The sequence below is a fragment of the Palaemon carinicauda genome, chromosome 6, assembly GCF_036898095.1.
Source record: "Palaemon carinicauda isolate YSFRI2023 chromosome 6, ASM3689809v2, whole genome shotgun sequence".
Classification (NCBI taxonomy): domain Eukaryota; kingdom Metazoa; phylum Arthropoda; class Malacostraca; order Decapoda; family Palaemonidae; genus Palaemon; species Palaemon carinicauda.
The window spans coordinates 177,251,284-177,277,297 of NC_090730.1; the positions used below are offsets into that span (position 1 = coordinate 177,251,284).

Consider the following 26,014-nt stretch of genomic DNA (forward strand, 5'->3'; position numbering starts at 1 on the left):
TCATAAAGGAAAACGAATTGACTATGAAAAGAATCGCTTGCCACCATGCCATTCTTCACGTTACCTTTTCTTTCTGTCTCGATTTTGGTCCACCAAAGATCTTGAATTGCTTCAGACTACTTGAGAAACGTAGATCACAAAGTATTCTTTTCACTATTAATAAAATATATTTGCTTATTAGCAAAGACACGCGTCACTATATGCAAAGATATACGTATCAAGATCGGCTTCAAAACTACTGTTTGATTTGAAGCTTTGTTCAGGTTCAGGTTCAGGTTCCGGGGCGAGGCATAGCCTTTACAACGGCGCCTCTAACGCTTATCTTCTTATACTGTTTTGTCTTTTCTTCCACATTATGTTTAATACTTCTTTTTTCTTTTCTATATTTGTTTCACTAAATAAAAATAATCCTACTATTTTCTTTGGGTCTTCCTCGTATGGTTGTTGTAGCTCAATTACTTTATTCCTTTCTTTTCTATATTCCTGGCAAAATAACAAAAAATGTATCAAATCTTCCTCCTCATTTTCACAAAAATTACAGTTTACATTCCCTCCATTGTGTCTATTTACAATATTTAGTTTTAACGTATTAGTTCTTGCTCTAAAAAATATCACTGAAGCAAATGTATTGTCATAAATTAACTCTTCCTTAATTTCTTTCTTCCACGTTCTATATATTTCTAGGCTCACTTTACTTTCTATTCCTTCTTTCCACTTTTCAGTATCCCACTTTCTGGTTTCCGTTTTTATTTCTGCCTTGTTCATTCTTCTTATATGTCTTATACCTAAACTTAATTCTTCCAAATACTTTGCAGGTTGTTTCCACCATCTTCCTTCTTTTTCTTGAATATCCTGGATAATTATTTTCAGTCTTTCCTTCTTTCCATTCAGGGTACGATTTAAGTACTGCAGCTTCCCATCCATCACCCTTGCTTTCATAGAAGATGCACCTATCTCCCCTCTTAGAGCAGTATTAGCTGTGCTTTTAGTGGCACCTAAAATCTTCCTATATACCCCATTCTCTATTCTTTGTAGTTTCTCTATTTCAGTTTCTGTTAGATTTATAACATTTGTTCCATACAAAATAGATGGTAAAGCAATACTTTTCCAGAACGTTTTTCCTATCATCACTTTATTGCAACTTTTCTCTATAACTGAATATGTTAGATTAGCTCATTTTTGTGCCTTTTCTATCATTACCCTTTTCTGAGTTTTAAATATATTCCTACTATTGTCTAGCTTTATTCCTAAGTATGTCAAACTTTCTACTACTTTGATTCCCTCTATGTTATCTGGCTTTTCTTTCATATTGTAAATCATAATATTACTCTTCTCTTTATTAATTTCCAACCCACATTTTTTACTAGTTTCTACTAATATCTGAATGTTACGCTTAGCATTATGTATATCCTGTGCAATTATTAAGGCATCATCTGCAAAAAATAATGATTCTATCTTTATTAACTGATTTCTGAAACCGTTTCCTTCCTCTTCTATTTTCTTCATGACAATATACGTAATCAGTTTAAAAAGTGAAGTTGATCCTGTGCAACCTTGTTTAATTCCACTTGTAACTTCCATTTCTTGTTCTATACCTTCTCCTAAGTCAATGCCCGTAGTATCTCCTTGATAAATATTTTCAATTGCACTTATGATTTTGGTGTTAATTTTATATTCTTTTAAAACTTCTATTAATACCTCCCTTTTTACAGAGTCAAATGCTTTGCTAAAATATATCGCAGTTACTATTAGAGGTTTCTTGTTACTATAGCTATCTTCCACACAATACTGTAATATAAAGATATTGTCCTCTATCCTGCCTCCACCTGTAAATCCTGCTTGACATTCATTGTCTTCTTCATTCATTCTTATGTGGTTTTCTATTTCCTCTTTCACCATCATCATGAATATTTTATAAGAAATATTTAATAGAGCTATGGGTCTTAAGTCTTTTGCCATTGGCCTTCTTTTCTTTTCAATCATCTTTGTTCTTGACTTCTTCCACATATTTGGTTTTTCTTTTTCGTCCAACTCATTTTGATAACATTTCTGTAAGGTTTCAAGACATATTTTGCTTTTTCCTAGTGCCTTATATAGTTCGGGTTTTAGGCCATCTGGTCCTGCCGCTTTTTTTGCCTTTAATTTTCCCAGGCAATTCTTTACTTTTTCTGTTGTGATTTTTGGATTTTTCATTGGTTTTATTTTTCCTTTTGTCACCATTACAAGGTCATAGTGTTCCCTAAGTATGTCCGGGATATTATATTCATCTATTCTTGTTGTATCTTCCTGATGTGCTATTTCATTTTCATATTCTATCTGTTTTTCTTCATTCCAAACTGAGTCTATTCTATTTTCATGTTTACAATATATAGTTTTCCAGTACTTGATTAATTCCTCTTTTGTTTCTTCCTTATTTAGCCTATTTCCTTGTTCTCCATAAAGTTGTATAACTTTGCCATGGGCTTTCTGTCTGTTCCTTATTCTATCAATATTCTCCCAGAGTTTTTTATTTTTATCCATTTTTATTTCTTCTGTTACCTTTTTTTCAAATCTAGTAATTTCCTTCTTTATCATTTCTTGCACTTCCCTCTTCTTTTGATCATATCTCTCTTCTAATACATTTTTTACTTCGATGTTGGATTCATTTCTTTTCTTTCTGTTTAAATCCTTCCTTTCCTTTATGCCTTTTCTTATTTCATCGTTCATCCAGGGTTGCTCATGTACCTTTTCTTCATCAAGAACTTTCCTTTTATATACTCTTGCCAATTTTTCTTCTGCAGCCTCTTTTATTATCAGATCCATTCCTTCTATTCTGTCTATTTGTCTATCTCTTACAATTTCCTCTACTCTTGTTGTATATTCTCTTAAACTATTTTCATCTGTCCTAAAGTATTTTACTTCCTCCCACCTTCCTTTATTAAAATTTTTGTTCTGTTCACTCATGAATTCCAGTTCTATAGTGATCAGATTATGATCTGAGATGTCAAAATTCAATTTTTCGTCGTCTATAATCATTTCCTTAAAGTGCTTATACATTTGTTCGTTTACTAGTACGTAGTCTATTACACTTTTTTGTTGCAATCTTTCCCATGTATATATACCTTTACATCTTAAATCTCCATTCAATAGGACTAACCCATGGTCATTCATCCAATCGAGAATCATTTCCCCGTTCCTGTCTAAATTCTGGTAACCTAAAAATCCTACATGTCCGTTGAAATCCCCTAATATCATCAATGCCTCTTCTTCATTTAGATTCCTAATAATTCTTTCACATTCCTGTTTTATTATTTTATCCCTACTTTTGTCTTCTTCAGTATTCCCTGCTGAAAAATAAACCAACAATAATCTAAACGTATGCTTATAAGCATTACACTTAACATGCAATAGGTCTTTACTATTAGTTTCTATCTTTTCCAATTCTAGACTGTCACTATTTCTATAAAGTATCATCAAACCTCCTCCTTTTTTATCATCCATATTCCTCATATTTTCTACTTTTATAACACCCTTACTTAAATTTAATCTATCTAACTTTTGGTGTGTTTCTGTCAAGCAAAAAAGTTTATTTCTACTATTCAATTCCTTCTCAACTTCCATCAGTTTTTGTTTTGTTAAGCATTGTATGTTCAACAAGTAAATCTTAAAGTTTTCTTTAATTTTGTGTTTATATTCTTCTTCTTTCCTTAAAGTTCTTGCGTGTCTTCCTCGTTCCGACGAAAATTTTCCCTTCTGTGCAATTTTCCTTTCTTTATGAACCATCCATCTTCACCATTTTGTCTCTTTGTTTGTAATTCTTCCCTTAAGCACCTATCTTGCTCTCTCTCTCTCAACGTTAGATCTGGCGCTACAAAGATTCTACTTTCTCTTGTTTCTGGACAATTTCTAAGGTTCTTAGCCTTTCCTATAATTGTCCACTTCTCTCTTTCACTTTTAATTTTTACTAGTAATGGCCCAGGTTTATTTCTTTGGTTTCTAACCTCTTGGCTATCAGTTGGTCTATTACCTATTTCCAACCTACCTAACCTGACTGTTTCCACTACTTCAACTCCAGTTACCCCTATATTATCTTTGAACAGTCGCTCACACCTATCCTTATCCTTTCTTTGCTTTTCCTCTGTGCTTCCTTCCATGCATTCCTCGACATTATATATTACCAGATTATTTTTCCTCTTTTCCTTTTCCATTATCTCTTTAACCTCTTCTCTAACTTCTTCCCTGATGGCTTCTATAGGCATATTAACTCGTCCTACCTGTGCCGAACCTATCGAGTCCTTTATTTCTATTATTGCTTGTTCCAGTACCTGCAGCCTATCCATTAGCCTATCATTAATCTCCTTCATCTTTTTAAACTCAACCTTCATATTCCTATATGATCCCCTACATTCTCTACAAAACCAAGAGAGACTTTTGTTATTCTGCAGCACTTTGTAATCTTCCCTGCTTATTTTAACACAACCATTGTGGAACCAAGACTCACAGTAGTCACAGGCGATTCCATATTGTTTCTTGGTTACCTCTCTGTCGCACATGGCACAGTCAGCCGGTTCCCTTTCCATTTCTTCGTCTGATGAGGTTTCTACATCCTCGTTCCTCACCATCTTCACTTTCGGCTTCGTTCCGGTCTTGCCCTTATTTTCCATATTCGATTTTGAGCCCATAACACCTTAATGTCCTTAATTTTCTTCACTTAAATCAAATAATACAGGAGCTCACGTGCGACGTGAGGAAATTCTCGATTTAAAGAAAACGCGTTGTAATGATAAAGGAAATTTAGGAGAGACTTCGATAAATTTACATTTGGGTTTCATTGATGAAGTTAAGTGATTTAGTTGCCTTAATCTGAAGAATTATGTGATATAAGTTATACATACTATAACTGTAGAATAATTTTATCAATTCATACATATCTAAGGTACCAGGTTCCATAAAAAATCTCGTTTTTTGAGATTTTCAAAATATGACTAAAAGTTTTGCTGGTTTAAATCCCTTATAAAGATACCGTGTTAATAAAATCTTTATAATTAGTATATTAAAACCAATCATATACAAAATGCCTTTTACTTATTAATTTAGTATTGAATGCCCGAAATATATTTCAGATAGACTTAGCAAAATTCCCCAACATTTGTACTTGAAGTAATACTAAGTTTATTTAACCAGAGTTTGCAACATTGTATCAGCAAAAGCACCATTGAATAATAGCGAGTTTTCTTCTTCTTGGAAAAAGCGATTATTAAAGAAAACATCAGACTTATAATAATTTTACCTCCGAACTAATGTTGAGTAAAGCAGGACTTTCATAAAATTATGTTCGTACATCTGCTTACCTTTCATCGCCTCACATTTCTTCATTTCCTTTATTGACAAAATCCTAAAAATCGTTATTTTCACAATATTTTTCTAATTTCTCAATTTCATGTTAATTCTTGACATCCTCTCTATCACATATCTGTTCTCTCTTTATAAAACTTCGAATAATGAGAACAAAACACAGACTAATTAAAATACTTACTAACTTTCCGGGGTCTTAAACTCGCTACTAAATTGACGTATCTTCGCTATAAAAGGGGAAAATTTCGCCTCCCGTTAAGGCGTTGGCAACGCTGCCATGGAAGGCACCGGTTTGATGACGTCATAGAAACCAAAGCGTTTATTGACTGAGGTCACGTGATAGAGCAACTCCCATTGCAAGATGACTTCAAGTTTTTTTCAATGTAAACAAACCACCTAAACTCGTCTCCTTCTTCTTCTTGCTAAATTCGGTGTGATTAAAATCAGATTCGTTTCGATGTTTCTGAAATATTTGAGTTATTATGAAATTATGTATACTTACTCACGTTTATCCAGAATTATACTAAACAGGACTCTATCTGTGGAGGCCACTACTTTACTTTAAGTCCTTAGTTAATTTTCCCTACGTTTACTTAATATAAATTGGATAAGTAGACAGAATCTAGAAGCCCCTTCCAGACCCTTTATATCATTTAACACAGTAGATAAATTACCAACTGGTCCAATTATCAATCAATCTTGCTTAATCTTGACTAACTTCTGTAGGTTCCATGTTGCCATCAACCTTAGAGCCATTGTTTAGTTTAAATCGTCTACCTTCACCATTGCTCAAAGTCATTACAGAAATAGTAAATACAAATCACCACAATTCACACTTACCCTCCATTACTGTGTCCTTAACTTTGACCTCATAATCAAGTAGTTTACATCACTAGTATAGGTCATACAATAAGGCAGTCTTCACCGCTAAGAAAAATTTTAAGCTCACAGGAATGTTCAGGTTTTGGTATTATAGAAACCAAAATAAAGGAACAATTTTCCTTTAAGTCAGATGTGGGGAACTTAGTCTTTAAGTCATTTGGAGTAATTACAGCAAGGCATCTTCACGGTCAATACCAACATGTGGGACACTTTAAACACACACACACACAGAGAGAGAGAGAGAGAGAGAGAGAGAGAGAGAGAGAGAGAGAGAGAGAGAGAGAGAGAGAGGGGAGAGAGAGAGAGAGAGAGAGAGAGAGGTTAGTTGTGGGAGAAGGGAATGGATGGTGAATATGGAGTGTGGCCAGGGTTGGAAATGGCAGCTCCAATTTTAGAACAGATTTACCACCAAAATTATTCCTTTTAATTTAAAGGTTTAAAGGCCACTCATGAATAACAGAGGCAAGGGACAGTGACATTGCCCTACCAAGCAGGACAATGCCCCAGAGACTGACCATATATATGCATATGACCAGTTTCCAAGCCCTCTCTCCACCAAAGGTAGGACCAAGGAGGGACAGGCAATGACTGCTGATGGCTCAGTAGATAGACCTATAGGTTGCACCAAACGCCTCATCTTTTAAAAGGATGGTGAGGTTACAGTAACCAATGAAACTAAAGAGTCAGGGGCATTACCACATCAGCCCCCATAACTGTACTTTTAATCAATTAAACCCTTACGAGGTTGATGCAGGATTTCTATGATAAGTACAAAGCTCTAATCTGTGTCCAGACAAACTGGGCTGTCTGTCCAAGGGAAGGATCATATGGCTGGGCCATAAAAGCCAACGTTAGGACCGGGGAGACTCTTCAACGACATAGGTGCAAATGGGGAAACCCTTTATAATTAACCTGTTTATTCAAAAGTAAATAAAATATGGACAAGAGAATGGAGTAAAGACCTTATGGCTATGTCTACAGTGCAGTGCTTGAGGGGCACAGTCAGCAACCCTTTCTGACTAAATTTATAGAATTTGGACCATATGGCTTTGTAGTGGGATCGTGGAAGTCATCAAATCCCTAGAGGGAAAATTGTGTCAAAGAAAAAACAAGACAACAAGATGGATGAAATGAAACCAGAATCAAAGTATACAATATAAAAAATGCATTAGAAGTAACAGAGACAAGGGTGGCCGAGACCCCTTCTATCCAAAAACCCAATCTTGTGACAAAGTCCTTCCTGATGAAACGTGATTCACGAAGCTCCAGCAATTAGAAATGATCTGGGAGAAGGAAGGAATTAATGTCGCAAAACCTCTTGAGAAGGACAAAAGAGTAAACTGTTCACAAACCTAACATTGAGTTCTGATGAAGTCATCACCCTCATTGTTTCGTCTAAGAATGTTTACAGATCTTCAGAGTAACAACAAGAATCCAGGACAGCTGATCTAAGACTTTGAGATTTAAGATTCTAAAAGATTACAATCAATTTTTAAAGGAGACACATGCGGAAATTATGGGATGACTAATAACAAGGAGACCTCAGAAGGCAATACTGTAGAGGTCCCTTGCAAAGTGAAAATTGTGCCATTTAGATTTTGGCCAAGTGCTACCTGGGGGAAATCTCAACTGGTATAATGCACTGCGGGAAAACTTGTAAGATATTGGCCACTAAGATGAAAATAGGAAATGAGAATGGACTTTAAGTAGAAGGTTATAAAGTGGGTGCAATTGAGGGACAAAGGAATGTTGCAAAGACACCCAAGTGATGCCTACAGTGCACAGCAGGAGGTGCACCAGCCCATACGGGAACCACCAAAAAAATGGACGAGAAACCAGGATTAATCCGGACTGCTCTGCGATCATACCTGCTTAATGACAATGTAATCCTGTAGATTTTTGGTCTAGTGCTGTGGATGAGGAGGCCGTGTGACACACAGGTTCAATTTGGGGAACCACGCAATTGTAAAACAGAGGTTGGTCTGAAGAATGGAAGGAGGCAGGGACAGATACAAATAGAAAGATAAAAAGCAGATGAAGTCAACAGCAAAAGGGATCCTGAGAAGCCCTTTGAGTAGTGGATATATTAGTAAAAACAGATATAAACTAAGACCTTATTCTTGGGAAAAATAGGATTATGATTGGATATATGAATTTGGGCTATATAACCCAGAACTGGGACCATCAAGCCACCAAGCGCATAGTTACAAGTGGGAGGAAAAGTCAAGAGGTTGAACACCAAGATGGTAGAATGGATAAACCATGTGACACTTGAACATTATTAGGTCATCAACCCTACGGTTATAAAATGATTACGGATATATAAGAAATGTCTCACTGTATTTGTAATAATAGTATGCTCACCCTCTGTTAATTGGGCATCAAATGAACTTTACAAAAGAAGACTTCATATAAAAAATACAGAGATTTTGTTTGGTTAATTAGTATAGATATGACGATGAAACTCCACTCAGTTGAAACGGACACACAACACAGATGAGGAAGTCTGAGCAATGACTGGAACATGACACAAAGAAATAACGACATAGAATCAGAAGTGGGATTTTAAACACCTTTGCTAAACTATCAATAAAACTGTAAATTATTGTTCCAAGATGTATTGAGCAATCTCTCTCGGGACAATCTACCTTCAAATATTATTCAGTTCAACAAACCTCCCTTCCCTGAAGCAGGACACAAAAGAGGTGCAAAAACAGATTGAAATAAAACCTCATCTTATGCCAAGTGATCATGTTCCTTCTGCAACTCTTCAACATAAATGAAAGACACAACTAAATAATGTTTGTAAGAAACCACAACAAACATTTCAAAAAAACTTAGAATAACTCAAAATTTGTACCAAACTCTTAACAATCAACTTAAGTCTGATTTGCCTCAAAATATTTTAATGTCAAAACTAAAGATTGGAAAATTCTGATTAATATAAACTATCAATGAACCTTTTACAAAATATTTCTTAAAGTCAATTTCTCTATTCATAGATGCAGAACTATCTTGACTACTTTTCCTTGAAGCTCAAAAGGCAACTGAAGGAAAACCTCTCGGTCGAACTGTGAAGTCAAAATTGAGAGTTTTCACATCATGACTGAAGTTGAAGAAAATTTTGAAAATATAGAAAAGAAAAAGTTATTAGTAAATACTTTGACTAGACCTCTTGGTTAACATTGATCAATGGTAACAAATATCTCATTGGAGAAAACAAAAAAAATCTGCAAGAAGTTGGAGTTCTTGAAAAAGCAGTTACATAAATAACTAGAAAAGCACTCAGTAGAGTGCAGACCTCCATCACAGCAGCTTATTTCTCAAAACCAGATTAATTCCCTTTACCAGAATCAATTTAGACTGTAGGCATATTTGAAGTCTGTGTGACAACCAAGTGTGAACTTGGGGTCAATGTTACGGTTAACTCGGTTGACCTTTTGCTCAGCCTTGACCTTTGACCTAGGACTTTCAAAATTGAATCATTTCTGCGTCTCTACACAACAATTGATCCCTAAAAGTTTCACTACTCAATGAATAAAACTGTGGAAGTTGTTCAGAAACAAACAAACAGACAGAAGGGGGAAAAAATGACCTACCAACTTTGTTAGTGGAGGTATTCATGGCTAGGTCGTAGTTTGAAGATAATACGAACACATTAATAGACGCATCTTTAAGACCAATATGGTTTGTACATAAACCAGTGAGGAGTTATTTTAGACATAACAAATGACCACAAGATTTAGTCGAACAACCAGAAGTTAACGAGAGAAATCCTTTCGTGTCTAACCCACATCCAAACATTAATGATAATGTTGAATCATCTCAACAGATCAAGCAATGTGGCTCCTAACACATTCACTACATCAAATATAATATGTTTATTCAACATGTAACAAAAGGACACACTTCATTGACTAAGTGGAACATCGGACAAGATAGTACTTTGCAATGTTCTGAATTTGCTTCATCTAATGTAAGCTAAAGAAATGAAAACAAATCTTGAATAACTTTCTATCATCCATTTTATTATTTGGATTTTTCCTAATTATTGAGTGTGGCTGGAGGCTAGGAGGCCCTGGTGGGTCTGCCCACTCACTGTGACCTTGACCTAAGTCTGGTAGGTGGTGGGGGTGGGCAGTGGAACTTGAAGAAATCGGGTTTGTATACTTAGGAAAAATAGAAATTATTAAAAATATATAATTTGTTCTGATGCCAATAAAAAAAAAACCCAGTCCTTTAATAAGAGACTTTTCTTTTGGAGGTCAAAGTCCCTATAACTATCTGGGAAATGTCGAAGTACTCTTGTCCATTATAGGACCAAAAGTCCTGACTTCTGTCAACCTCTTGAGAATGAAGATGTCACAGGAGTTTGGTAGCCATTAGTGGAAGAATCTACATCCCTAAGGATATAGTGTACGAGTGTATGGTCGTCTATGAGGAATGGCTTTGCATACATTCCATCCCTTTCCTTTGGGAGATCCTTCAATACAGTACAAACATAGCTGGGAGGGAAAACTACTTGGTTGAGTGACTCACTTGCATCTAGCGTTCAGTTCAGCGCATTACGGCATGACGGCTGTACCTCAGGAGAGGGGAATGAAGAAGAAAACAAATGGCCGAACATTTTCACTTCTCATTCTACTCTTGGACAAGATGCTTTTCATCTCATGAGGTACATAGGCTCATCACACAACCACAGATCCTAAAGATAGTCTGGCTTTTCCAGACTCCAGAACTTGCGCTACGGAGTCTTCCTTGAAGAAGGAGAGGAACCGATAGCCATGACTGTGAGCTTCTTGCGCCTTGGGAGGTCCACCAGATGTATCTCTAGGTGATGAGTACGTGTGCCAGATGGTATTATGAGGACGGAGCAAAACCTTGTTCTTGGATATCCTCTTCTTCCCTCTACCGACACTGAAATACAGTCTCTGGTACTCTGGTCTGTAAGGCTTTCTTCAAGGAGTGCCATAGCAGCCTCACTAGTCTGGACTTGGAGGGAAAAGATGGAGATGGAAGACTCTAACCTGGAGTTATGGATGGTTTGGTTCTGTGTCTCGGAGCAAGGAAAGGAAACCTTCCTTCACTCTAAACGAGTCACAACATACCAGATACCAAAATTTCAAAAGCGTAAAGAACAAATATGTAATAAATATTATAAAATCCTAAGCCAACATCTCAGCTATAAACTCGAATATAACGAATGATATAAAAAGTCTTTTGGAAAGAGGTAGCCCTTTGAAGCCTCCGGCACTCAACAGAGGAGATAGATAAGTTACAAGTATTAGAAAACAAAACTTATGAATTAATAATAAGAGCTACAAAGTATACATCAATCATTGTATCAAGTGCAGAAGTTGGGTCCTCTTGTTACTACACCAGAGATATGTACAAAACTCAACCATGTCAAACACATCATGAAAGACAATGAAAATGCATTGGTGCAATATATGTTTCTTGACATGTTTTGAAGAACAACATATGAGAACTAATATCCTGGGTCTTCTCAACATAAAGCATATAGACAAAGTAATGAAAGCGTTGGATTAAAAAATATGGGAGGAATATATAAAAAAGAAAGTCATGCTACAATTTAATTAAATGGAAACTACACATAAAAGGAAGAAAAAAGATCACTTATGGAAAGGGACAAGATCCACCACTACATTTTAAGGTAAGCACCAACACACTAGATCTGCAATGGAGGAAGAAATTAAAAAGAGGCAGATCAAAGAACTTTCATGACGTTCCATTCCCGAGGCCTGAGTTCTCTGGGGGACAAGATTGCTCCAACTCCTCATGAGCACAGACAATTCCTAGGAAGAGGAAAGTTAAGCATTTCACCGCTGAGACTGATATCAGAAATCAATTGCTGAAATGCTTCGATCGCAGAATATCCAATCTACAACACCAATGGAAGAAGATGGCCCAGTCTCTCCCTGGTATTCAGCTGCAGAGGATATTCACAAATATTCAGACATCCACCGTGCAGCGTCTCACGAACAGCCTTTTGCTGGAGAATGTGTTGAATAATCGCCACCAGGGAGGAGACAGGAATGCCACTGAGTGCGATACCTCTGCAGGTGGGAGTGATAAAGGAGGTTGGTCCATTTGGTTAGTTCTTTCGGCACCTCGAGAAGGAGAATCAGCAGATCTGGAAATCATTTGGTTTGTGGCTACTTGGAATGAATTATTTTTAGTTTTCTTCCATCATGAAAACGTAATTGATGCTGAAATCACTTGTTATGAATAAACTATGAAAGGTTTTTCAATTTAAAACCATAAAAAAAAACAGATCAGTATGAAAATGAAATAGTTTTCAGAAAACATGCTTCTGAAATGAATATGAAAATGCTGCTTATATGATTAAACAGGATCAAATATCGTCAAGATATCTCAGAAGATGAGTCCAGTTCGAATGGATGCAAGATGAAAAGAATGTGAACACATGGGGGAACAGTAGACAATACGAAGCACAAATCTTTGAGCTGGTACACAACTCCAACGAGAACTAAGCAGAGGTGCTTTCTGTCTTCATCCTACAGTCAACTTCTCTACATGGAACAGCTAACTCTAGAATCCTGGAGAACAGGAACATGACAGCAAAAGACATAAAGATGGAGATCCATATCAGGTTTTCTAAAGTATTGGCCACAATTCAGATCAGGTTTACCAGATTAAAGCAACATGTACGCTCGTAGTCTCTCCATCAATAGCCACCAAGAACAATCACTCTGAAAAGAGAAAAAAAAAACAAACTGTCAGGTCAATGGCAACATAGTAATCCGACTGTACTGATCTGTGGTTTAGTCAAAGCGAGAGTTGCTCTACCTGCCAAGTGGGTGGAGCCTAGCCACTATCCGATAGGCATTGAATTTAAGCAAAACTGGCTGACACAACCCTTGAAAAACTTGTTAAATTCCGAATCATTTGGCTAAATGTTTTCACAAAATGAATAATCTACGAAGAGCGGTTCTTCAATTTAAGGAATACGTCAACAGATTCTTGATGACACAAAGATTAAACCATTCAAAGTTTAAGCAAAAACTCTCAAGTGAAAGGAAAAGCTTTCACTTTCGGCACCATGATCAAGGCTTGCTAGAGTTGTAATACCGTCATGAGGAGGTGAGAGATTGCTTGCATAAAGCAAACTCTCAGGTGAAAGGCTACCTTTCACCTTTAACACCATTGGCCATTGGCATAGCTGCCAGGTTCTCCCAGTAACTCTGAAGAGAAAGAGCGCTCTTGTGTTGGAACGTAAGAATGCTTCCGAGCTACCTGGATACATGAACTACCAGGCAAGGACAGCAGGTTGCGCTAGCGACTGCATCTGCTGAAATCCCCGAGGGGTTAGCACTCAGCAGGCTTAGAGGGAGAAAGAGACAAGTATATCTCTCAAGTGAAAGATTAACTTCCACTTTAGTGGTAGAGGGCAAAGCTTAGCGATTCGATCACTGACAAAGTCTGACGATTGGTCGCAAAGCAACGGCTTCCAATAAGTGAGGCTGAAATGTTGAATCAACAACACTCGCTAGGACGCAAGTTGCTTGTGTGCATCCGTCGACACATCAGCAGAGACAGAGCAGACGAAAATTACTTCCTCTCTAAGGGATATTTTATTCCTAAGACCTCAAAGAAGTCTAACTCCATGGCAGTAAAGGTAAGTCCCTGGCAACAGTTATTCACGTTTAACTAACTTAAGAGTTAATGGAGTCCTGAATATAAATAAGTCGTCAACTCAAGGAATAAAATCCTTGAGACGCAATCATCAACGGGAAAGAATCCCAAGAGTTAAGTTTCATTTATCATAACCAGTGAAGTGGAAGGAAAATGAATGACAGTCTGCTGGAGAAAAAGCAAAGGGAAGTATAGAGTAACAAGATGGAGGAGACCTTTGAGTTTGGACGAGACATATGATACAGAAAGGATGATACAAAAGCAGAAGGTATTTATACATGAATTTCAGAGAGGAAATGAAGAAATCAAAGTAGATTGAGATGAGGACCAAAGTGTAGGCAGTGAAGTTAAAAGAAGAGCTGGAAGAGATGAGACAGAACATCTCAGGAAAAAACTGAGTAGCAGCACTTGTTTTTAGGGTCATTCAGCCTACAAAATTATACAGGTATAGATGAAATATCCTTGAGTAAGGAAAATAGGAAGAAAGTATCACTCAACAGGAGGGATGGGTCAAACATAACATTAAAAGAAGAAACGCAAAGATGATGGAACATTTTAGTAACATCATGAATAAGATACAAGAGGGTAATCTGATATATATATACATTAAGATTTCTTTTGCCCTGTGGTAGGAGAGTAAGAATACTACTACTGTATATTGTACGTGTAGAAGAAAGGAATAAAAGGACATCTGCTGTCTTGTAGTCTTGCTTTCTAGCAAAAGATGAGGCCCACTGCCTATAACTGTGGTTAAGGACTGCAAGATCATGCGATCGTAACAACCCTCTGCCAAGAGGAACAGACACTGATGCAGTTGAGCACATTAGGAGTATGTTAGTTAAGGCAAACTCAAAACTTATATTAGTCCTTAAGAGGACCATAGTTCACTCTTCTTACCAGTTTGAGCATCAAGATCTCAGGTTGCATCCTGAGATATACCAGGTCTTGTGCTGGTTGCAGAGAGGACTTCTCATGATTTACCACAGCCTCCAGATCATGGCAAAACTCAAGGAATTTGTCTCAATGAAGGGAAAGGATCTCCATCGAATCTGCGAGAATCAGCCAATCGTCTAGGTAACGAAGTAGACGACTGCTGTGAGACTAAGCTGCCACTAGAGAGAAGACCCTCGTGAATGCCTGGGGGGATGAAGACAGGCCAAAGCTCAGCACCTTGAATTGGTACATCTGGTTATTCAGGATGAATCTTTGGTACTTCCTTGAAGACGAATGGATAGGGATCTGGAAGTATGCATCTTTAAAATCCAGTTTTATAATGAAGTCCTTCGGTCTGACAGCTTGCGCGACCATTTTTGTGGTCTCCATCTTGACCGGAGTCTACTGAATAAGCTCGTTCAAGGCGGAGATTTTGATGATTGGTTTCCAGCCTCCAGATGTCTACAATCTTGCAGTATTTCCTCTTGTCATATATACAGCTGAGAAAGTGAAAGAGATGAGCTTACTGACCTGAGGGACTGGGGAAAGCGCACCACTAGGGCATAGGCCCTACTCTTGGTTTCTTTAAACTCCCTAGACCATGGCAAAGCTACCTTAGTCTTGCTTGGCCTGGGGTATTATAAAAGAGTTCAAGAACAGCACCCTTTCCTTTGTGGGAACATCATCTGGATCTCCCAAGGAGTTGATCTTCCTTGTGCAGGATAAGACCTGCAGAAAGACGTGGTCCGAGTCATTCTGCTCCAAGAGAGAAATCATTGGACTGGTGGACACCAGCAGTATGCCATTTGAATGTTCCAAGCCATCGTCAAAGAAATCTTCCACCCCCGAGCTCACATCCGTAGAAGCCTGGGTGGGTTAAAGTCGTCAACTATGAATCTAGCAGGAATTGAGACCTAGGAAGTAAGTCACAGTCCTTTGGTCTTGAAGAGGTCAATCTGGGATCAGTAATGCCTTTCTTAGAATCTGGGATCTCAGATGTCGAGTGCCAGTTCTTCAGAATGGTGTAAGTGTCCTATCTCTCTCACGAGGTACAAAGATGACTCCTTCCTCCTAGCCTCCTTAGGTTGTACGACCTTCGGTGGTATGGGAGGAGAAACTACTACTTTCGCGGTTAGAGTAAGAGGTTCGGGTTAATCCAAGTCCATCTCTAGCCCCTGCTAGTCCTAGGGTGATGAGAGTTGTCTGAAGTGAATTAGAATGTCATCGTCCCTGTTTCTTCTTCTGAGCGTTGAGCAGGATAATGCCCAGTCTCTCCCACTCAGGGTAATGGCTGGTGTTGGAGGCCTTTAAGTCCAGGTACCGTTGATACCTGCATGACCATTGAGGGGAAGGAAGGAGAAGGGCTGTCAGAGGAGGCACCTGTCTTGCTGTAGTGCTACTGTATCTAGGGCGTGGAGGAAGACTACTCCTCCCAGAGGACTCTAATACCTCAAAAGGAATGTGTAGGGTAACTGGGGGATTACAACAGAAGTTACTTGGGTCACAAGTTCAGCAAACCCGGGTGTATCCCTCATAAAGGAAAGGGCACCCATTGGAGTGCTACTCAAATGCTTCCCTCCCTTCTCAGGTGTAACAAGGAAGGGGTAAGTACAACCAGCTGACCTGTCATGTTCATCAAGAAAGTTCACTTTCATAGGAAGGCGAGTACGCTCTACACGAGCATTGCAAACAAGCGCATTCTTGCCAACGGATTAAGTAGGGAGAACAGTAGAGTAGGGATTGTCACCAAAGTGAAGTGAACGTTGGCGAGCAACTGTAGAGGTGTGATCACGTAAAGTGGCAAGTACCTGTGTTTATTCTCTCGCTGTCGATGTATAGCGTGATGGCGAGCGAGTGCACCCTACTACGGTAGCTCGTACTTGTGGGATTTTCATTTCCGAAGCCTAACATATTGGCTAGTATGTCTGTACTAATCCACAACTGCTCTCATTCGAGTGATGAGGCAGGACAAACAAAGGGTGGAAGAGCAGAAGCAGAAGTTGCTACAGCTTGGGGCACAAGACGCTCCTTCGGTAAATTACCTTTGGAGTCTTAAGGGAGAGGACTGTAGTCAACTTAAGGGGAGGCAGGTGTGTGCTCCCGCTATGACCCTAAGTGCAGAACCTCAAGCAGCCGTTCCTTAGAGGGGTTTCCCGAGTGCCACAAGAAAGGCCGCAGCTGTCACTTTGCTAGGTGAAGTGCTAGTGTCCTCAAAACCATAAGGTTGTCCGTGTTTCAAGCAGCCACCACTCTTACTCGACCAATCCCCAAAGGAAACCAACTGAACGAAGTCAGCGTGGATGGAACGAGCCAACGGAGTAAGACACTGGAACTTCTTCACCTTCGGGGATGACCCCAAAGAAGAAGAGTTCCTTTTGGCCTTCTGCCGACTACCGAACCGCAACCACTGGGAGGATGGCCACTCCCGACAAACATCTCAAGGAGACTCCCACAAACAGGAGTGACCTCTGCACACAGGACAAAGGGCATGAGGATCCATCTCCGAGGCTGACATGAAAGTGCCACAAGGGTGACCTTCCGCGCCAGGACATACCCACTTAGTCGAGCCTCACAATACACTCACTCCTGATAAAGAAAAATAATCTTTATTTTAAAGTTTTAGGACAATTTGTATTATTATTAAGTAATAGGCTCTACTGAGCCAAAATAAAAAGTGACGTTATACCATCGGTGTTTGCGTGAGCAGGGTGGTTAGTGCACCCCTCGCTAACTAGCAGTTGGTGGTTATACTTTGCTAAAAAGTCTTTTGGCCGGTTTCAGCTTTTGCTAAGATGACATATTCATTATAAAGAGCAGAGGGGTTTGTATTAGACATTAGAACAAATCATGAATTAGTTAACTTTTACATTAATACCTTTATACATTTCACCCAGCTGAGTCAACCTTTCTCCAAAGTTTGGGAGCCAAAGATTGTGTGTACAGTATATGAGAAAGATATTAATTCCCGTTTATTCAGTTACAGACTGCAGCTTAAATCATTACAGTATACCACTGAAATATAAAGAAACAATTTTGCTGATCATAGGTACAAAATACAGTAATGTATTTGCTAAATATTATGAACGTAAAGAGGAAAAATTATAGGTTTTCATATTAATATTTTTGTGTATATAATTTTGCTTGATGTCATCAGACTCACAAGTTAAAATTTTCAAGATTCATCATCAACAAAATCATGTTACTTTTATAAACAAAACCAAAATGACGTTAATTTGTTGGAGTAAACATAGTGTTAACTAATGACCTAAATTGTTAGCCAATGTAGAGTAAACAGTGTAGCCATATCCCCTACATTATTATGAAGGAATTGAAATAAAATCTAACTTTCAGCCACTTGCCCCTGTGAGTTTAGAGCACCATGGCTCATGTTCTTCTTCTTCTTCTTTGAATATTCATTTGTTAACTGCCAATGTTCAAGATTTAGAAGTAAATATGTTATTTTCATTAGTAAAATAAATTTTTGAATATACTTACCCGATGATCATGTAGCTGTCAACTCTGTTGCCCGACAGAAATCTACGGTCGGGATACGCCAGCGATCGCTATACAGGTGGGGGTGTACACAACAGCGCCATCTGTGAGCAGGTACTCAAGTACTTCTTGTCAACAAGAACTCAATTTTCTCCTCGGTCCACTGGTTCTCTATGGGGAGGAAGGGCGGGTCCTTAAATTCATGATCATCGGGTAAGTATATTCAAAAATTTATTTTACTAATGAAAATAACATTTTTCAATATTAATCTTACCCGATGATCATGTAGCTGATTCACACCCAGGGTGGTGGGTGGAGACCAGCATACATGTTAACAAAGAAGCTAAGTATCCCGTATCTTATTTTAGCCGTTATTCAAAATAACAAACATAAAATAAATAAGTACCTGGTAAGGAAGTCGACTTGAACCATTACTCTGCCTTTTTAAGTACGTCTTCCTTACTGAGCCTAGCGATCCTCTTAGGATGCTGAGCGACTCCTAGGTGCTTAAGTATTAAGGGCTGCAACCCATACTAAAGGACCTCATCACAACCTCTAATCTAGGCACTTCTCAAGAAAGAATTTGACCACCCGCCAAATCAACCAGGATGCGGAAGGCTTCTTAGCCTTCCGGACAACCCAGAAATATTTCAAGAGAAAGATTAAAAAGGTTCTGGAATTAGGGAATTGTAGTGGTGGAGCCCCCACCACTACTGCACTCGTTGCTACGAATGGTCCCAGAGTGTAGCAGTTCTCGTAAAGAGACTGGACATTCTTAAGATAAAAGACGCGAACACTGATTAGCTTTTCCAAAAGGTTGCGTCGAAAATATTTTGCAGAGGTCTATTTTATTAAAAGGTCACGGAAGTTGTGATAGCTCTAACTTCGTGTGTCCTTACCTTCAGCCAAGCTTGGTCTTCCTCATTCAGAAGGGAATGAGCTTCTCGTATTAACAGTCTGAAAATAATGGGATAAAGAATTCTCTGACATAGGCAAAGATGAATTCTTAACTGAACACCATACAGCTTCAGACGGGCCTCATAAAGGTTTTTAAAATAGAACTTAAGAGCTCTACAGGACATAATACTCTTTCTAGTTCCTTTCCAACCATATCGATAAGTTTGGAATAACGAACGATATTGGTCAAGGCCGAGAAGGCAGCTCGTGTTTGGCTAGAAAACCAAGATGTAGAACATGTAGCCGTTTCGGATGAAAATCCGATGTTCTTGCTGAAGGCATGAATCTCACTGACTCTTTTAGCTGGTAAAGCATATCAGGAAAAGAGTCTTAAAGGTGAGATCTTTCAGGGAGGCTGATTGAAGTGGTTCGAACCTGTCTAACATAAGGAATCTTAGAACCACGTCTAAATTCCAACCAGGTGTAACCAAACGACGCTCCTTCGTGGTCTCAAAAGACTTAAGGAGGTCCTGTAGATCTTTATTGTTAAAAAGATCTAAGCCTCTGTGACGGAAGACTGATGCCAACATGCTTCTGTAACCCTTGAAAGTGGGAGCTGAAAGAGATCGCTCTTTTCTCAGATATAAGAGGAAGTCAGCTATTTGAGTTACAGAGGTACTGGTCGAGGAAACGGATACTGACTTGCACCAGTTTAGGAAGATTCCCCATTTCGATTGGTAGACTCTAAGGGTGGATGTTCTCCTTGCTCTAACAATCGCTCTGGTTGCCTCCTTCGAAAAACCTCTAGTTCTCGAGAGTCTTTCGATACTCTGAAGGCAGTGAGACGAAGAGCGTGGAGGCCTTGGAGTACCTTCTTACGCGTGGCAGACGTAGCAGGTCCACCCTTAGGGGAAGAGTTCTGGGAACGTCTACTAGCCATCGAAGTACCTCGGTAAGTTATTCTCTCGCGGGCCAGAGGGAAGCAACTAGTGTCAACTTTGTCCCAACGTGAGAGGCGAACTTCTGCAGTACCTTGTTGACAAACTAGAACGGAGGGAATGCATATAGATCTAGATGAGACTAATCTAGTAGAAAGGCATCTAAAAGAACCACTGCTGGGTCTGTTGAGAGCCTCTTGGACATCGAGGTTGCGAAGAGATCTATGGTTGGATGGCCCCAGGTGACCCAAAGTCTCTTGCATACATCTCTGTGGAGGGTCCAATATGTTGGAATTATTGTCCCTTCCTACTGAGACAAACTGCTAAGACATTCAAGTTGCCTTGGAAGAAATTTGTTACTAGTGAAAAGTCTAGACCTGTTGAACAGGAGAGGAGGTCACTAGCGAACTCGTACCATGTCAGAGAGTAGGTCCCTCCTTGCTAGGAGATGAACATCAAAGCAGGGAGTTGTCCGTGTTGACCTCCATTACTTTGTCTTGAAGGAGAGACCTGAAGCTTTTCCAGGCCAGACTTACTGCCAGAAGCTTCTTGCAGTTAAAATGCATTGTCCTTTGACGCGAGTTCCATAATCCCGAGCATTCCCTACCGCCTAAGGTCGCACCCCAGCCTGCGTCCGATGCGTCTGAGAAGAGAACGTGGTTGGGAGTCTGAACAGTCAGGGGAAGACCCTATAAAAGGTTGATAAAGTCCTTTCCTCAGGTTAGACCAGACTTATCTTCCGGAAACCGGGATCGAGACCGCTTCTAGCGTCTTGTCCTTTTCCAGTGAAGAGCTAGATGAAACTGAAGAGGACGGAGGTGTAGTCTTCCAAGTGACACCAAATGCACCACGGATGACAGTGTCCTAATCAGACTCATCCACAGCCTGACAGGGCCGTATTCCTTCTTCAGCATCTTCTGGATGGATAGCAGGGCTGGGGATTGATCTTCTTGTTCAGCCATGTCCTCATCAGAGGGTTCCTCATCCGAAACTGATGAGGAAACGGCAACGGAGTGGGCAACGTCTGACTCGCTGAATCCGGTCGCACTGGTGGATGCGTGACGGAGCCGGACACAAGATCATGGTACTGCTGCACAGTCTGTGAACTGTCAACCATGGGGAAGCGAGGAAGTACAGCGACAACCCGAAACTGTCTAGACTGTCTGGGTAGTACAGACAACCCCTTATCGGGTTGCTGAGGTTGCCGCACTGCGTCACAACAAGTCACCTCTGCTGGTTGTTGAACGTCTTCCCAGTGACACACTGAACGTCCACAACCACCTCCGAGAGTAGCATAACATCAACGTGCGACTGGCAACCCACACTGGGTCGCACCGGTGGAGGAACCATCTCAACTGGCGGACGTGAGTAGGATACCTCAGCGTCAACAGGGCGTACAACCAACCGGTAGGAAGGTCGTTGGCAAGAAGGGTCTTCTCCGTAAAAAATCCTCTATCAAGGACTAAGCTTGGACTGCATGTCTTGCAACAAAGCCCAAGGTCTATGGGAGCAGGTGTGGCAACAGACGGGGTTAGCGACTGAAGCGGAACCATTTACCCTCCCTGGAAGCATGTTATGCTTAAATAAAAGTCCATAGGAGGCTAAGCAGCTTAAGGCTCCTCTCCAAATGACAGAGTCCTCAAGGGAATATCAGAAGGAGGGAGAACAGCCCTTTCTCATCTACAGGAACCAAATCCGAGAAAAGCTAGGTTCTCTCAGTGAGGGTTTCACTGGTGCAAAAGCAGCAGACCAGAAGGCAACGTTATGAAACTGCTTGACAGTCTGTGAACTGTCAAAAACTGAACTGTCAACCACAACAGGAGCGTGAGGACATACAGCACTGGTGTATAAGTAGCAGACCAGAAGGCAACGTCATGTAACTGTATGACAGTTTGTGAGTTGGCAACAACCAAAGTTGTGTGGGGAAGCCTCAACTCCTGACTGACTAGTTTGCTGCTGGCGAGTGGCGGTAACCACAGTGTGTTGCGGAGGCTGACACACCGTGTCAAAACACGGCAGCTTGTGGTAGCTCACGCACGGCAACGAAGTGCTCTGTGTGTGGGAGTCATCATACATCTGGTAGGGTTGACTGTGCATGGGTGGAGGAGCTCTCACAACAAGAGTGTGAGAGCAGGAAGCCATGCCGGGCGCACAACCGTGGGAGGTGTAGGCCCACGGGTGCATCGTCAACCTTCTCCGCAGACGGAGTGTGGGAGCTGGCAACAACAAAAGCAGAGTGCTGGTGCGTGGGAGGGGCTGCGGTGGGTTGAGGAGCATGCGGTATGGTATGCGGAGCATGCTGTAAGGTATGCGGCTCATCTCATGCTGCATGTTATGCGGAGCATGCTGTAAGGTATGCAGAGCATGCTGTAAGGTATGCAGAGCATGCTGCATGGTATGCGGAGCATGCTGTAAGGTATGCAGAGCATGCTGCATGGGCTGCGGAGAATGCCGCATAGGGCTGGAACCCGGCAGCTCTACAGAACCTTCCCACTGCTGATGCGGTAGCTCACGCATGTTAGCAGATGGTGCAGCAAGAACATGCGTCTGGCAGGGTGGACTGCGCATCGGTGGTGGAGCTCTCACAGGTGGAGGGTGGGAGCAGGCAGCCGCAGTATCTGCTGAGCGCACAACCTCGGCGGGTTGTAGGTTAACAGGTGCATTGTCAACCTTCCAGCATGATACTCCTGCATGAAGGAGCAAGCTGAGACTGTATAGTCTGCAGCATGGACCACTAGGGTCTATGAAAGACAACAACAAACGGAGCTACTGTCCGTTGTGACTGAGGGTCTAAAACAGCTGGTGCGGCAACAGACGGAGTTACTGCCTGTTGCGGTACCACCTTGCCTCTCTTGGGAGGTGTGCAGTTGTCGTACTGCAGCGAGTCCGAACTGACCCAGTGGCTACACCTAGGCCGTTGGACTTGCGCGGAAGGGACCGACTTGCACTTAAAAGCTGCAAGATTTGGTCCATGGTTTCTGCGAGAAACCTCTTCCGCAGACGAGGAATAAATGGGCTCTCTCGTCTTTGTGTGGGTGGGGTGATCACGTCGGCAACGTGTGTAGATACACCCGAAACCACGGAGGGAAACGTCTGTTCGTTGATCAAGGCCTGTGGAACCCATAAGTCCTTCGACATTACTTCTCCCCTGGGCTTGGGAGCTTGTAAGAGGTATCGGACTAGGTGAACAACTGGCACGAACAGACGAACCCTCGAACGCAACACTGTAACACTTTGCGCATATCACTTTATCACTTTTGATTTTCTGTTTGCACTTATTTCACTGAACTCGAAACTTTAAGTGGTTTGTACCTGAAACACGCAATCCTATCCTTCATTAAAAGGTAGTAATTGCGAAAACAGTATTACAATGTAACAGAAAAACATAATGAAAGATAAAGAATTCAGTGGTTGGAAAAGAGACTAAACACTAGATCAAATAAACTACGTTTAAAATCTCTCACCGCATAAAGCCTGGGAACAAGAATAAAACTCTAGAAACGTTTTACCTTCTTCCCCTATAGCGACTAGGGAGAAGAGCAAAAAAAAAAAAAAAAAAAAAAAAAAAAACGAGAACAACGTTACCCGCTTGAACGAAACGTTTATACTCCTCTCTCTCCCTCCGTCTCTATCTCTCTCTCTCTCTCTCCTGACTTAGAACCTGAGAGATGAGCCCAATTATATATATCGTTAAAACATATTATTTGTTAAAGGAAAAAAACTGAAAGGTTTCCCAAATAAAAAGTTCCTTTATTAGAATTAAAACCATTTAAGCTAAGAAAGAATGAACGAAACGCTAGAATCGGTTTACTCTTACTGCAACGTGAAACCGTGAAATACTCTCTCTCTATCGTAACGATAGAGCGCAAGTTGAACGTTCTGAACGTCAACAACTGCGGAGACTAAACAAAACGTTAGTTCAACTTTGAAAACAGTACGAGACTATCAAAGAAATTCTTTCAAAAACATTAAAATTAAAATAGCATAAATTCTTAACAGGAAAAACGATATGACGGGCTCAATGTTATAAAATAAATCTATAACTTTGTTAAGCAAAATTACCAAAAACCTAAAAATGAAAGAGAGTCTATACTCTCTTCGACACCAACACTTCCGTCTAAGGGAAGGGTCGGCCATTTAAAAGTGAAAGAGAGTCCATACTCTCTTCGTAACCATAATTAAATCAAATTAATTCCAAAAGCTTGCTAAGCTAATGATAAAGCTTCCTGAATAGCGAAGGCTAAACTCTAGAGCAAATACATCACCAAATCGTGAACAATAACTCCAGAATCAACAGCGTATCCAAGTAGGTCTAGCCGGTGGCACGACAGGAAAAATTGAGTTCTTGTTGACAAGAAGTACTTGAGTACCTGCTCACAGATGGCGCTGTTGTGTACACCCCCACCTGTATAGCGATCGCTGGCGTATCCCGACCGTAGATTTCTGTCGGGCAACAGAGTTGACAGCTACATGATCATCGGGTAAGATTAATATTGAAAAATCTCAAATTCTAAATGCTTTCTGTATTAAGACCTGTGCATTTAATAATAGTTAAGTTTGAAAGGAACTAAAGTATAAATGAAATATGAGAAATGTTATGAAAATAATTTATTCAATTATTAAATGCATGTTAAAAATACAATATCTCAAATTAACAATTATTTGTTACAATATGAGAATATTACAAAATCTGCTTCAATTACATACAAATAAGCAAGAAAAAATTAGGAGAAATATTTTCAATTACTGTACAACTTTAGACACAAAAATATTCCCTTTTCTTTATAATCGAACTGGCAAATATATTCATTAAGGAAGAACTTCAAAGTAAGGTAACATTTCGTACTTTGGAAGTCTGAACTTTCCTTCAGAATTCGAGTTGAAAAGGAACCTTTCTATCAGCTAGGACACCATCAGGTAAGAAAACTAGGGACAAAGTTTGACACATCATCAATGCACTGAAAAGGAACCTTTCTATCAGCTAGGACACCATCAGGTAAAAAAACTAGTGACAAAGTTTGACACATCATCAATGCACTGAAAAGGAACCTTTCTATCAGCTAGGATACCATCAGTCAAAAAAAAACTTGTGTCAATGCACAAGAAGAGGATACAAGATAACTCACTGTGTATTTTGCACAATTAGTTTTGGCAAAGTCTATCCCAAGATTGTCTTCCAGTTAAAGATGGTTGGGATAGAAAGATAACTAGTTAGTTTGAAAGGTATGAAATGATGATCATGAGTAGAGTCATACAGAAGAAATACACAAAGTGTGGATCCAATAGACCAACCTTATCACTTGGTCAACATAACAATGTTAAGAGTATCACAATACTTTCGTGTTTGAGCTCATTCAGTATTGGGAAACACAGGGGATGAATGAGCAGCAAAAAGGCCAGTGGTGGGGGCTCAAGGACTTACTGTCTTGTCTGAATCTTTCTGGAGCTTTGAGGACATAAATCCCCACATGAGTTTCATGAAAGAGTCTGTGGAAGGGGAAAGATCTGAGTGGTAATTTCTGAGAGGAGTGAAGAGCCAACATTACACGTTACAAAAACATGACATAATCAAATGCTATTATGAACTCGCAATCAAGTTAAAGCTATAGAAAACTGATCATGAATCTTAAGTCATGACCTAGATTAGCATTAATCTTCTTTTAATATTCTAAAAAAAGAATTAATTTTCTTGTAATAATCATGAGATCCAACGTCCTTGAAACCCCATATTGGTAGTGATAGAAGACATGTTCCCTGGACTCAAAAAATTCCTGAGAAATTAATCAAGTTGTAAATACCATCAAAACTTCATTTCCTTAATGATAACTGCTTGACTGCCAAAGCCTGGGTCCAGGGAGGCC

General features: G+C 39.9%; 1 long non-coding RNA gene across 2 annotated transcripts in view; it reads right to left on the reverse strand.

Moving 5' to 3' along the window:
• Positions 1–24,890: 24,890 nt before the first annotated feature.
• Positions 24,891–26,014, reverse strand: part of LOC137642299 (uncharacterized) — a 47,969-nt gene continuing 46,845 nt past the window's right edge. The window contains exon 3 of one of the 2 annotated variants that reach the window (XR_011044737.1): positions 24,891–25,640. This is a non-coding gene — a long non-coding RNA (uncharacterized lncRNA). The remainder of the gene's footprint in view (positions 25,641–26,014) is intronic. The other variant, XR_011044738.1, reaches the window with a different exon arrangement.